This window comes from Equus quagga, chromosome 7 (genome assembly GCF_021613505.1).
Source record: "Equus quagga isolate Etosha38 chromosome 7, UCLA_HA_Equagga_1.0, whole genome shotgun sequence".
NCBI classification, from domain to species: domain Eukaryota; kingdom Metazoa; phylum Chordata; class Mammalia; order Perissodactyla; family Equidae; genus Equus; species Equus quagga.
The window spans coordinates 97,454,359-97,470,634 of NC_060273.1; positions in this window are offsets into that span (position 1 = coordinate 97,454,359).

The window sequence follows — 16,276 nt, forward strand, 5'->3', positions numbered from 1 at the left end:
TATGACAATGCCAAGCAGGAACACAAAAAAGAAGTTTTATGGCTTATGACAGCAGCCAAGTAAAATAAGACAGGGCAAGAAACAGCAGCTTATGTTTTTACCATTCCCAACACTCTTCCCACCATTGTTTTAAGCAATATCATTTGGTGTTAATCAACTCCTTAAAAGCCACCCATATTTTTCTATAGAGGTGATTGTTTATTATCCTCTACAAACAAGTCCTTGCATAGTCTATCTAGGCTGGAATTAAGGAGGAGCAGCAGATCTCCTCGCCAAAACCCCAATTGTGAAAGCTGTCATTGAGAAGAGCCAGCAGTGAACTCAGGGCCCTGCCAGCTCATTGGAAAGAGAAGCTTTGTGTTGGCTGATGTGCTCATAAGGAAATGAGGCCGAAGATGGAAAAAAGACCAGTTGGAATACACACGCACATGCATGGGAGGGCTAGGACTCACAGGAAAGGAGGTTTACTTTCTCACAGCTGGGATTTATCCACCTCAATAACTAGGGTGGGGACTCAACGATCTTTTCTCACTTCTCAAATTTAGAAGAGTGTGCTGGAAAGACAGAAAATTAGACTTTGAGGGAAACTGTTCTCTGATTCTGCTAAACACAGATTCTTTTGTAAAATGGAGTCGGGTGGAGAGTAATTCTCCAAGCTGGAGTCAACACCACCGTGCTTCATAATCTTACTAATAATGAAGCCAGTATAGCTGGGGAGAGGTGCACTATACAGAGGAGGAGAATAAGGAACACGATCCCTGTCTACCTGAGCTGCAGGAAACTTGCTTTTATGCCCCTCCAAGTGGGCACAAATAGACTTTCTTCTATTAATAGTTCCATTTAACTATTAATGAGGGCACATGTTGGGATTATTACAGCAAATCATCATCTGTTGATTTAGTGGCCCTCAGTCAAATGGAGCTATGCATCTCAAGGACAGAATATATGGGATATAGTTAAGAGCACAGACTGTAGAACAAGGCTGCCTGCATGAAGATCCCTGGTTCACCACTTGACATCCTGTAACCTTGGCACCTTACTCCATCCCTTTGTATCAGCCACCACATAGGACTCTTCTGAGACATAAATGCGTTAATGTATGCAGAGGGCTGATAATTTTCTGCCTCTCTCCACCCTGTTCCTATTACCAGCAGTAAAATGTTCTGTTTAAAAGAGGCTTCAACATGTATACATACAACTCTATTTATACTTATTGAAAACTTACTGTATTCTAAATCCTAGAAATTAGGATGAGAGAGTAGCTTTGGAGTCAGACAGCCTGGGTGGAAATCCTGGCTTGGCCACTTGCTGTACACATTTTTCCTAAGCTTCAGTTCTTTTACATGTAAAATGGGGACAAAAATGCCTAATTCTTCATTGGTTTGTGTTAAATGAAATATCAACTAGTGCATACTCTCCCTAACCCTCAGGAACTCGGTCAGCTTAGCTCAATAGCCCATTTCCACACCCCCAGAGTTCATGACCATTTCCAACATGCCAGGGAAGTGAAGAGAGAAAACTTTCCTTCTCGTGGTCTCTTCCACCTCTTGAACAATTGAGTTCTCACAGTTGCATAAAATAAATGAGCCAAAGTCTGACGGTACAGAGTTTGTATTTTAGAATTGACTAAGACCTGCTTGTTATCAGATAGGGGCTGCATGGCATATTCCAAAGTAAGAAGAATCAAAATCCAGACCATACACTCCTGTTCTCTGAATTTCTTGTTTGTTTGGGTTTTGGCTTATTTGTTGGTTTGTTTTTACCTCCACTGGTCCTCTCTTGACCATTCTTTCCCCCATGCAGATTTCAGTCTTATATCATATAATTGATGGCTCCCTCTCAGATTTCCTGTCAAATACCAAATTCAGCACAACAATTTAGCTCTCCCCACTGTGACTCCTAAACTTGCATGGTCTAATCCATCAAGTACTGAACATACAAATGCCTTTCCATTCAACAACACCCTTCCTGCTCAGAAAACAATTATCATTATAGGTAGAATTTTCAGATAATTTTTAGTGTAATGTTTGCCACCTATTAAATACTTTCTTTATAATAGCTGTAGAGAAAAAGATAAGGTTACATATAGAAAGCTGAATAAATTAAATCTCCTGCCCACAAACAGGTCCCATCTAGTAAGTCATGGTATGTTAGCTCCATATTCAAGAGTTTATGAAACTAAGCATCTATGTAGATAAATGGGTGGCCATGTGTGACAAGTAATCCTCTTTAATTCTATTGATGCCATATGCTATTACTTTTTTGCAGGGGGCGTTGACTTACACAAAATGTTCTACATTTTTACAGTGCATACATTTTGTCCTCAATTAAGGAGAACCCAGTCTTCCAAAAATGAAAAAAAAAAGCACACCTAGGGTTTACTTGACTTTTCATTACATATGCAATATTGATTGATGCTATTCATTTCTTAAGCAGCTTCATGGAAGGGACGCAATAATTTTGCAAGTAATCCCTTGTCCTTAATCAAGTTATTTCTGGTATATATGTATTTACAAATTGAATCTAAAATGAAGTTGGAAAACGCCATCCAAAAGTGCATTTACTCAAAAAATTTAGATGAGAATTGGCTCTCTTTGGTTTAATCCTCTAGCAAGCATTTATCCAGATGCACTTACTCCACCCTGTCACAGGAAGGAACTAGTAATTGTTTCTGTGTACTGATATGCTCTTATAATTAAGGCTTTGGGGATGTGGGTAAAAGTCTGCCTGGCGTACTTAATTAAAATTAGTAGGAAATTTAAAACCAAGCAAGTATTGTCATACTACTTAGCATTTAGTACAAAGAAACCCAGGTGCTTAGAAATTTATGCCATAAGAAAGTAGAGACTTGCTATATTCAGAAAAGAATGTTATATATTCAGTTTTCACATTCCTCAAAAAAGAACTACAAAATCTTAGATTCTGGGTGAATAAAACCATGATTTCATAAATCAATAGACTAATCAACCAAGCTGAAATAACTTGAGTGCCTACTATGTGCTTAATCCTGAAATACAATTTTTAACCTTGAAAGTAAAGAGAAAATTGAAAAAATATAGGAAACCATTTCTAGTCTGGGAGATGAAACTAGAGAATAAAAAATAGTTCAGTGCAAGTAAAAGTAGACAAAACTAAGTGCTATAATGTGTTACTAACTCCAAAGTACAATAAGAATTCAGAAAGGGACAGCAGAGTCACCAAGGAAAGCTTCATGGACTAGCACACAGTAAGGCTTCAAGAACAGGAGCCAACTTGAAGGAGTTCTCAATAACCAAATCTGGGATAATTTGAGGAAAAAAAATGATGATGGCAGTGATAGATTATAACCCATAGAACAATAGGAATGTATGAGTCCATACTAATATAAATAATTAAAAAAATAAATGCATGAGAGAGAAGGGACAGCTTTTTTTATGATAGATTTCTAATTGATAAATGTAGAAGTAATGGTGAAACTTGAAGTTCATCATTTTTCAAATACCACAGCAGTAACTGTGGCAGGCAAGAATCCTTTTGAATTCTAAAATCAGTGGGCAAAAGTATAAGGAGAAACAGGATATTTGCATAACCTCAAAGTAACTCCCCACAAAGTACTTAAAGTACAAAAAGAGAACTATCAACTCAATTGAACTGGATAGTATTCCCCCCAAATTCGTGTCCTTCCTGACCTCAGAATTCGGCCTTATCTGGAATGGAGCTGTTCCAGACGTAAATAGTGAATTACAATGAAGTCACACTGGAGTAGGGTGGGCCTTTAATCCAATATAACTGGTGTCCTTATAAGAAGAGAAAGAGAGGCAGACACAGGGACAATGCCCTGTGTCCACGGAGGCAGAGACTGGAGTTATGCTGCCAAAAGCAAAGAAATGTTTGGGGCTGCCAGAATCTGGAAGAGGCAAGGAAGGGTCCTCCCCTTCAGGCTTTAGGGGGAACCTGACCCTAAGGAAAACTTAGTTTCAGACGTCTAGCCTCCTGAACTGTGAGTGAATATATATCTGCTGTTTTTAAGTCACCCAGCCTGTATTACTTTGTTATGGCAGTCCTAAAAACTAATACAGTAACTTTATAGAGAAAAACCTGGCAGACACCACTTCAAGTGATCAAAGGAAATATCATTAGGAAAAAGACATATCAACATCATGTACCTCCTGAAATCATACCGAGAAGGGCCCAATTTCACTTTTGCAGTACTCTTGACAAAAATACATAACATCAATCTAGTAAGAAAGTATCAGATAATTTCAAATTGAGAAATATTCTACAATACAATTGACCAATACTTTTAAAATTATCAAAGTTGTGAAAGACATGACAAGACTGAGAGATGAGACACTGTCCCAGATCGGAGGAGACTAAGGAGACATGACAACTAAATGAGCATGGGATCCTGGATTCTGAACCAGGAAAAAAAAAGACCTTAGTAGGAACCATTGGCAAAATTTAAATAATGTCTTTAGATTAGTTTATTTCCTGGTTCAGATCATTGTACTGTGGTATATAACGTGTCATCATTAGGGGAAGCTGGGGGCAGGGTACTCAGAAACCAGCGAACTATTTTTGCAACTTGTTTAAAGTCTAAGAGTATTTCAAAATAAAATAATTTAAACAGAATAGTGAATAAAATACAGGGGAGGAAATGGTAGGGTCAAGCAAGATAAATAAGGGAAGGGATCTCTTGCCACATAAGGAACAGATTTGAACAAAGGCAAGAGGTAGAAAGAAGCAGAAGCCAGCTGACTGGGTCCGTGTTGCAACTAGTGGGAGGGGGCACACCAGAGCCTGCATAGCGTGCTGCTGGGTTAGGAAAGTTCTCTAAAGTCAGACAGGAATTGCACGTTGACACAGAATGGAATCTGTGTAGGGTTTTGAGCTAAAGAGTGATCTGATGGAAGCATTGTTAAACGACAATTTGTATGGCAGGAAAATGCAGGATGGATTCTGCTTATCCAGACTTTTCCTGTCAAATGAATCTAATCCCCCTTAGGATAGTAGCCAACTGAAGAGTTTGAAGGGAGTGCTTGTCAATATTTCATCTCTATTCAAGGATATTTTCTCATCCCTTCTTCCTTAGAGGCAGAGTTGAAGTTTGGGTTGAGGGGTGATATATACATTAAAAATATTGTCAGAAAAGCACTAATAGGAAAAGACAGGTGACTAGTATTTAGAAAACAAAAACAAATAATCCAAAGACAAAATAATAGAAATTGTGTGGATTAAACCAAAGGAAGAATTAAGGCCAGAGGAATCACACTGCAGGTAGCAATAATGATCCAAATTCCTAGAGAATTTCTAGAAGACGAAACTATAAAACAATACTCTTTCTCTCCTTAGGGTTCGTCTGATTCCTTCTAGATTACATTTCAAGATCTTGGCTACAGAGTAAAGATAGATACAAAGAACCAAAGAAGGATTAAAAGAGGCAAGTGAGACCCTGCCTGGTAGCATAAGTGTTTGAGTTTGCCGGCTCTGCTTCCATGGCCCAGGGTTCACAGGCTTGGATCCCGGGTGTGGACCTAGCACACTGGTCAAGCCATGCTGTGGTGACATCCCACACAAAGTAGAGGAAGATTGGCACAGATGTTAGCTCAGTGACAATCTTCCTCACACACACACACACACACACACAAAAGGAGAGGCAAGTGATCAAGAATTTAGAAGGTTCAGAAATAACTGTAACAAAAGGTCCTAAAATAATGCAGTTTGAAAAGATTTGGGGGAAAATGGATTAAAAATGGACTCGACCATAATAAAAGCTCATTCATTTGAGTTCAGCTAATGGCATTGACAATCACATAGCATATGTTAAGCTGAAGTTCACCTTTACACTGTTTCAAAGAAATATTTTGTTAAACAGATTAATAATCTAAACTAAAGCCACTGTTTAAAACCCTTTACTGTGGGCCTAGTATGCCCCAAAAGGAAAATGTCATAGCAAGTGAGACTCAAATTTTGCTGCTGACTTATTAAAAGCTTTCATTTATTTTTCAAAGGTGTTTATGTTGAGGTTTAAATCTCACTGTTTAAAATGTCATATTTTCTTTTACTGGCCCTCTTATCAGTCCCTGGGGAACTCAAAATCATGAAGTAATAAAACCTTCATGAATCAATTTAAACTTGTTTCTTCTCCTGTTCCTCTGCCTCCAAGGAGTCGACTTGCCGTAAGTGAAGCAGAGGTATCCGGCGACATAGGGACCAGTGGGGTGGCGGGAGGGCTGCCAGGGGACGTGTAAGAAAAGCAGGTGGCCTGTCCTTTCTAAATAAACAGGAGCAAATATTTCTCACACACCAGTAAAAACTGAGGTCCCAAAGAGGTTTTCCAGAAATGAGAGAAGGAAAGAAAACCTAGAACAATAAAGACAAATGGCCTCTATCCAAGATTATGCACCAAACCAGAAAAGAATTATCCCACTGGAAGAAAAAAAAAATTTCCAAGTTACAAAAGTTGTTTTGTCTTTTTATTTCTCTCATTTCCTAATTTAGCAAAATCCCTGCCTCCTCTCACAAAAATGGACTGTCGCCCACAAACAGCTTTTAGCCACCCAGACTCCCTTGAGCCCTCCCACTTCTTATACTTCCTTTCGGGGAGCGAGTAAGTTATTCCAGCTGGGCCCACCCTTACTTTCCCGTGGCCCAGCTCCCCAGCTGATGTGTGTGAGTCCCTGCGAACGCAAACAGCGCCCGCCCTGCACCCACACTCCCAAAGCCTCAGAAGCACAGGCAAGTACAACACACAAAATCAAGATGCCTTAAAATAATCCCATTGTAGACTCTAAGCCTACAGTTTGTCTCATTTTCTCAATGATCCCTATAGGAGAAAACTCTGGACCCTGTTCAAATACATGCTCACTGCTCCATGGGAGCTCTCAGTTCTTGTCTCTCTATTCACTCAGGTGTACACATTTGGAGTTCTTGGTAGTAATGAAGGCTCAAGTGAAAGCTTAGGTTATTCTTGGCTTTCACTGTTAGAGGGCAACAGACTTGCTGACAGGTGGTCTTTGTAATTGAGTGTCCCTGGGAATCATCTAAGCACCCAGTTTTATTAAGTGCATGTATTCTCTGCATGAGAACGGATAGGAAGATGTTCTGTCTGGGAGAAATAGATACTAGCAAAAAAAAAAAAAAACCCACACACACACAAAATCACTCATCTCTAAATAGTGGTGAGGCTACCATCACATCTACTGTTTTCAAACTCCTAATCCAATGACCTCTAAAGCTTTCAAGAAAACTAGTAACCGGTATATTTTAAGAGGTCAAAGGAAGCTGGATCTTCTTATAACCAATGAGTAATTTTATTGCTAATGCCTAAATTGGGTGGGACACATGATTTATACATTTTTGGAAAGTTAATATTAGTGCGTGTATATCCCAGGAAGTTTTTAGTTGCAAGTGATGGAAGTTCAACCCAAAGTGGTCCAGTTGCAAGAGATGAAGGAATGCGTGGAGAGGTGCAGGTAGGAAATGGAGAGAAATGTATTGCCTTATATAAATGAAAAATGCATGCTTTTGCTGCTATTAGACATTGCCATATCTTATCAAATGGTGTTATCTAAATCTTCTCAATCCCTTAGGTTCACCTGCTTCCTTGTCGACTCTATTCTCACACAGATTTTCTAAAACAATAGCAAAAACGGCCTCTGGAATTTCCAGATTTACATCCCATTACCTTAGCAATCATGAAAGAAAAAGAGCATCTCTTCTCATACAGTTCCAGCAAAAAATTCCCAAGTTTATATCTTAATGGGAAACACACATGTGCGTACACACAAAACACATGGGCAAACCACACTATCACCACCATCCAAAACAACATTCATTGTCCACATTTAAGTCATATGCAAATCACTGTGCCAAGGGTGGCATGTTCTAATTGGCATGTCTGGTTCAGGTGCCAACATCTGGAACTCTGAGTGCAAGAAAAAGGCCCGTCTGTACCACATAAACAGAGAATGGCAATGGAGTCACTTCTCAAAGGGAAATCAAGGTGCAATGAGCTGAAGAAAACAGAATGAATGCTGGGGATGGAAAAACTAAGATTTCTTTGAACCCAAAGATTTCAAACTTCAGATCATCATAGCATCTTCACAGTGGTTTTTCCCCCAATACCATTGTAAAATTCTACCTCTAATGAAATGAATAAGTCCATTTCTTAAAGTTTCTTCTGCGAGATCTTTTTTGAAGCACATGATAAAATATCATCCATTTTTACAACCAGAAGTTGTGATAACATAGCTATAGATTAATAAATGAATAGCCATAGGAGCTCACTGCCATTAACTGAGGACCCTTCTATATTAACTTGGATTTCCATGACTCTGAGGCTTTATTAAATTATAGAGTTCTAGTTCTCCAAATGTAAAAGAAAACATAAACTGAAAACTCTTCTGCTAAAAACACCTTGAAATGCCTGATTAAAAAAATGTATTACTATGCTGCTGTAATGGTAATGCAAGGAGATCTGCAGACTTATTCCTCAGAGATGATTGTCACAAGTGAAAATTATTAAAGATATAAAAACACTTCAAGTCTCTGGAAATTGCCCTAAGGACACACAGTATGGTGTAGGCTGGATAATGGCCACCCAAAGATATCAGGTTCTAATGGTCTGAACCTGTAACTGTTACATTACAACGAAAAAGTGTCTTTGCAGATATGATTGTATTAAAATGGGGAGATTAATTTAGATTATTTGGATGGGCCCTAAATTCAATCAAAGGTGCCCTTATAAAAGTGAGACAGAGGGAGGTTTGATAAAGACAACAGCAGAAAAGGTAATATGACCTTGGACACAGAGATTAAAGTGATGTACCCGCAAACCAGGGAAAGCCAGTAGCCACCAGAAGCTGGAAGAGGCGAGGAATGGATCCTCCTGTGGAGCCCCGAGAAAGAGCACAACTCTGCTGACACCTTGGTTTCAGTCCAATGATGCTGATTTAGGACTTCTGGCCCCTGGAACTGTGACAGAGTAACTTTCTGTAGTTCTAAGCCACGAGATTTGCGGTAATTTACTATATCTGCGATAGGAAATGATACATGGCAAATAAAGGCACACTGATTTAGGAAAATTTACTCAATCTCACTTAGAACAGGTAGAGTCTGTAGTACTTGAGCCATGATCCAGGGTTACTTGACACCAAACCAGACAAAGTCATCTCAAGGGAAAAAAAACTACAAACCAATCACTCTTATGAGTACAGAGGCAAAAATCCTCACCAAATTATCAGCAAACAGAATCCAGAAAAATGTAAAAGTGATTACACACCATACCTACATGGGATTTATCCCAGGAATGTAAGGTAGTTTAATATTCAGATCAGAAACAAGATAAGGATATCTGATCTCATCAATTCTACTTGGGATTGTATTAGAGGTTCTAACCAGGGCAATTAGGCAAGGAGAAAACGTAAAAAACACCCAGATTAGAAAGAAAGATGTACGCCTATCTCTGTTTGCAGATGACATGATCTTGAATATTGAAATTCTTAAAAATGCACTGAAAAATTATTAAAACTAAAAAATTAGTTCAGCAATGTGGCAGGATACAAAATTTCTTAAAAATTTATTTGTAATTAACTAAAAACATAGAATATTTTAATTAATTAAAATTAATATACAAAAATCAATTGTATTTCTATACTCTTGCAATGGACAATCAAAAGATGTTATCAAGAAAACAATCTCATTTAAAATAGCATCAAGAAAAGGTGAATTCAACAAAAGTATAATACTTTTACTCTGAAAACTACAAAACAAGGTTGAAAGAAAGTAGAGTTTACATAACTGCGAAGACATCCCATGTTCATTGATTGAAAGACAATATTGTTAAGATGGCAAAATTCTCCTAATTAATCTACAGAATCAATACAATGCATATAAAATTCTGACCTGCCTTTTTTTTTTTTTTTTTTTGCAGCAACTGACAAGCAGTTTTAAAAAATCATTTAGAAACCAAGGGACCCAAATCAAAACAACCTTGAAAAGAAACAAAGTTGGAAGATTCATACTTCTCCATTTCGAAACTTACTACAGAGCATCAGTAAGTACACGTGAAGACAATGTGGCACTGACATAAAGATAGACATGGGGCTCAATGGAACAAAGTTGAGAGTCCAAAACTACACCTTCACATTTATGTTCAACTGATTCTTTTATCAAGGATGCCAAGATCATTCCAAGGGGAAAGACTAGTCTTTTCAATAAATGGTGCTGGGAAATTGGATGTCCAAATGCAAAAGAATGAATTTGGACCCCTGTCTCACCTCATATACAAAAATCAATTCAAACTACATTGAATATTTAAATGTAAAAGCTAAACCTATAAAACTCTTAGAAGAAAACACAGATAAAATTCTTGTCACCTTGGATTAGGCAATGGTTTCTTAGATAGGGCATCAAAAGCACAAGAAAAAAATTAAAGGTAAATTTAATATCATGAAAATTTTAAAAATTTGTGTTTCAAAGAACAGAAAGAAAAAAGAGTCAACCCAAAGAATGGGAGATTATTTTTGCAAATCATATATTTTATAAGAGACTTGTACTTAGAATATATAGGACGCTTAGAATTCAATAATAAAAAGACAAATATCCTATTAAGATATGGGCCAAGAATATGAATAGACACTTCTCCAAAGAAAATATACAAATGGCCAATAAGCACAAGAAAAGATGCTCAATATCATTAGCCATCAGGGAAATGCAAATCAAAACCACAATAAGATACTACTTCACACTCCCTAGGATGACTATAATCAAAAAGAAAATGAATAACAAATATTGAAGAAGATGTGAAGAAATTGGAATTCTCGTCCTTGCTGGTAGGAGTGTGAAATGATGCAGCTTCCTATGTAAACAGTCTGACAGTTTTTCAAAGGTTAAACAGAGATACTGTAAGATTCAGCAATTCTATTTCTAGCTGTGTACTCACAAGAAATGAAAACATGCATCCGTACAAAAACCTGTACCTGAATGTTCATAACAGTATTATTCCTAATAACCAAAAAGTGAAAACTGCCTATATATCTATCAACTAATGAAGGGATAATTAACATGTGGTACAGTCATACAATGGAATATTTCTTGAAAATAAAAAGTAGCAAAGTACTGGTACAGACTACAGATGGATGAACCTTGGAAACATTATGCTAAGTGAAAGAAGCCAGTCACAAACAACTACATATTGTATGATTCTATTTAGATGAAATGTTCAGAATAGGTAAATCTATAGAGACAGAAGGTAGATTAGTGGCTTAAGGCTGTGAAAGTTGGAAGAAATGGAAAGAGAAATGGGAGAAATGCTAAATGATAGGGAATTTCTTTTTGAGGTGAAACAATATTCTAAAATTGTGGTGAAAGTTGCAAAAGTCAATATACTAAAACCCATTGAAACGTTTTCATTAAATGAGTGAATTTATGGTAAGTGAAAAATACTTAAAAAGGTGTGTAAAAATATTTTAAATGCTTAACTGAGCTCCCAAAAAAGGAAAGAAAATCCAGAGCCCAAAACAAAAAACAGAGGAGTGAACTAGAAATTAGAGCGGTGAGTATGTGAGGGTGCAGTTTCCCTAGACGGGGTTATGGGTCTCACCTAAACACTGGTGTTTAAACAACGAGAAGAAAAGACCTTCGACCTGGGAAAAGCAGAGATTTGAAACTGAGGCTTCTCTGCATTAAATTAGGCCCCATAATGGGATTTTCAATGAGAGTATAGACGAGAACAAACGTCCTGCCTGGAGAGTGACATCAGCAAATCTTCTCTAGACTGAGGTAGAGCTTATAACAATGACGTATACTTCTTGTCAATTTGGAATTCCAATTTATGCTCTTCATATGGTTCATTAATCTCCAATTTGAGAAATTACAAAAAGAATTTGTCCCAGGCTGGTAAGAATGTTGGGCTCCTGAAAGAAGCAAGCACAAAACCACCCTAGAGGCCTCACATCAAAGGATAGACCTCAGTCACAGGATTCCCCACATCAAAATCCCCACTGAGGGGACCGGCCCAGTGGCCAAGTGGCTATGCTTGTGCGCTCTGCTTCAGCTGCCTGGGGTTCGCTGGTTCGGATCCTGGGTGCAAACCTGTACACCGCTCATCAAGCCATGCTGTGGCAGCACCCCACATAGAAGAGCTAGAATGACTTTGCAACTAGGATACACAACTATGTATTGGGGGCTTTGGGGAGAAAAAAAAAGAGAGAGAGAGGAAGCTTGGCAACAGATGTTAGCTCTGGGCCAATCTTCCTTGCCAAAAAGAAAAAAATCCCCATTGAGGATAAACTCATATCCCCAAAATTACAAAATACAATAAGACATAATATCCATGAGCAATTAGCAGCTAAGCAAACATTAGCATAGACACCCACAGAGAATCAAGTAAAGTGGTAGGAACTATGAACAAAAAGATTATGTTTAAAATGTTAACATAAGCCAAGTTAGAGAGATTTGAAAAGAAAGCAAAAAGAAATTCTAAACAGAAAAAACAAACAAAATTCAAAAATGCAGCAAACAGATTAAACAGCAAAATGAAAAAAGCTAAAATGAAAATCAGTGAACTGGAGGTAGATATGAGAAAATTATCTAGAATGAAGCAGAAAGAAATCAGGTCAAAATATGGAAAAGCTGTTAAGAGACATGAAGAACAGTATGAGAAATTCCAAACTATTTCTAAAGGGATTTCCAAAAGGAGACATTTAAGAGAATGGGGGGATATAATATTAAAAGATAAAATACCTGAATTTGTACAGAAATAATAAGATTTGAGAATTGAATTTAGGAGGTGGAATGAATCCTAGGCAAGATAAACAAAAAAGAAAACTATACCTGGACACATGAGAGTGAAACAGCAGAACAACAAAGACAATGAAAATATCTCAAACAAAACCAAAAGAGTTTACCCTAACCTACAAAGAACAAAACTTACACTTATAGCAGAATTCTCACCAACAACAGTTGAAGCCAGAAGACAGCAAAATATTTTCCAAGAACTGAGAGAAAATAACTGTCAACCCTAAATTCTATACCCTATAATCCAAGTTTTAAAATACTTTGAAAAATTAAATTCCCTTTAATGATGACATTTAATAAATAAATACCTAATCTTACTCTTCTTCCTCTCTCCCCCCGCATGGTAGCACTCCTCATGGGCCCAACTCACCTGGAAACCACAGAACGAAAGAACCGATGGCTGCAGAACATACAGCTTGGGCTTCTGAAGCAAAGGACAGGTGGAGAAGAGGGGAAATAGATCGAGAGGGGCAAATGGAAGATAGAGAACTCCTTACTCTTACTCTCTTGCAGTGAGTTACGTTTTGGAGAAACCATGATATCTACAATATCTACAATAGTTCATAATACTTGGACACTTTAAGAATCAAAATAAATAATAGCAGTAATGGATTATAGCCTATTAAATAAGATAACATCACTGAGTATATATTGATATAAATAAGGGAAAATGAAAGAAGCAAGTAGAATGTGGAGCAACAGACTTAGAAAATCACTATTTTGTAACCATTATTGTAATAATTGATTGGGGTAAGAATCATCAACCGACAGTAAGACTAGAGAGTAAAAGTTTGATTAGGTACAGGATACCTACATGGTCAAAAAGCATCTCTTCTCAAATTACCTTTAAATTATAAAAGGAAAACAATTTTAGAGTAGAGAAATCTGGCATAAACTACATTAACCAAGTGATCAAAGTTAACAGGAAAAGTGACATCATGAGCTTTCTGAAATAACACATAAAGGATACAGCATTTATGCAGTAAATGTATAACTTGAACTGAATTATATGGAAAGTTCAGAAAGATCCTAATTGAGGGATAGTCTATGAAGTGATTTACTTGTACTCTTCAAAAATGTCAGTTTCACAAAGAAGAAAATAAGGCTGAGGAATTGATTTAGATTAAAAAGGAGACTAAAGTGACACGACAACTAAATGCAATGCATAATCTCGAATTACATCCTGGACTGGAAAAAAAATTCTCTAAAGAACTTTAATTGTATAATTGGCAAAATCTGAATATACACTATAGATTGGATAAGAGTACTGTTGAGTTAAATTTTCTGATTTTGATCATTGTATTGAGGTTATATAAGAGATTATCCTTGCTTTTAGTAAATAAAGACTGAAGTATTTAGGGGAAAAGAGGTGTGCTATCTGCAAGTCACTCTCAAAATGGGTTAGAAAAGTAATATTTATACACACAGAGAGAGAATATGAGAAATCAAATGGAACAAAATGTTAACAATTGATGAACCTAGACAAAGGATATATGAGAGTTTTCATACAATTCTTGCAAATTTAAGTTTGAAATTATTTCAAAATAAAAAGATAACCCAAAGCAAACAAACAAATCAACTTAGAGATATAAAACGCTACAAACCTAACTATGCATATCTTAGGAATTTTTACCATCGTTCAAAATAAACTTACTGACATGAGTTAATTTTTCCATTTGTAGTATACATTACATGAGGAATGAACTGTGAATGATCAAAAAGATAGCTGGAAAGTCAGATGCAAAGTAGCTCAGCTTAGTTAGCAGGCCATTTCCTTTTATGGAATATGTACCTTTGTTTCTTCGAATACATAATAGAGCTTTGAATTAAATTGTCCTAAGTCTGCAAGCTGTTTAAATCTTTTCAGTAAACCTGTAAAGGCTTTCAAATTATTATCTTAGTGTTAATCTCTTTATTAAAATAGTTTCAATAATGAACTTGAAATTTTTTCCCTTTTCCTACAATATTATGCTTTCATTTATAAAATTTTTTTTTACTTGTTCCTAGTCCATATACACACTAGCCATCTTTGAGTATCACAGTTGACATGAAAAATAAACCAGAACTTTAATTCCTGCTATCTTAATATTAATGACCTCCTCAGCCCCTACAGCAGCTTGAAATCTCAAAGATTATAGTGGCTTTATTGCCCAACAAAAGGCCTTGCTCAAGGTTGGCACTTAACATGTGAGAAAAGAATCAGGTGGCATGGGATGCAATAGGGCAGGGTGGCATGGGTTGGGATGGGATGGAATAAGATAGAAGTGAATGTCACTGAGAATGCTGAACTAGAATGGAATTTCAGTCTCAGGAAAGGACAAAAGGGGTTTGTACTCAGTAAATTAAGCATGATGGTATGTATGACCTCAAGCTCTATAGCATTTCTGTTAAATAATAAACCTCATCACTGTGAAGAAATACCCCTTCACTAGTTTATGCCATGTAATAACAACCCAACTTCCCTAAAGCTTGCATGTAGCAAATACAAAGATTTGTTTCAGAAAGATTAATTTTGGGTTTTATTGACAGGCAAATTGAATTCTGCAGGAAGACGCAGGTGAGAGAGGACAGTTATAGTAAGAGAGAAGGTGATGTATGATAAAAGTGGCTAAAAAGAAGAATGATTTTATCTAAGCAAGAAGGAACTGTGTTCAAAAAGAAAAAAGAAAGAAAGAAACAGCAGCAGCCCAGAGTAGAGAGTTTTCTTAAAGCAAATCTAGGTACATTCACAAAATGACAAACATATGCTTAGGGTCAGGTGTCTGCAAAAACATGAAACTTTCATCTGATATCACAAGTTACACCTGGAACACGGAGAGAAAAGGGTAAGATTCCACAGAGATGGAAGATCTGTGGAATTCACCATCTTTGTTAGATGGAAGATAACAGAGATGATGAATGTAAGAAACCAGACTGAAATGCTAAGATTTATCAAATCAGATTCAGTGGGTACTCTCTGAACTTGTATATTATCTACCTGGACATATTTGAACACCCAGTTTTCTCACATTTAAACACAGTGCTTTTGCTCTTTAAATGGATTACTAGGTGTATAAGACAGTCAGGATCTGTAATAAAGAAGGCAAAGAGTCTTAGAAAGGAAAAGACTTCAATGTCATATCTAAATCCTGATTTAAGAAATGAAAGAAGAGAAAATGGCTGCCATACCACTGCTATGAATTACAAAAATGCTCATGTTGATACATCACCTTGTAGTATGAGAGTTCGTTTAACAGGATTGAGTCTCACAAAATCTCTTGGGTCGATAGGGCAAACAGGCACAGGTTTTGATGTTTTTAACAAATGAAAAAAACATATGATTTGACTCATGATTGGGTTATAGAAGACTAGAGAGTAGGTTTTCTGACCCTAAATAGAAAAAGGAGTCTCTGGTCACATGCGTCATGGTTACTGAAAGTCACTGAAGATAAACCCCTAAACCCAAGTGATTTAGCTATTATCATTGGAATGATTGTAATAGCTATTTTATTGAACG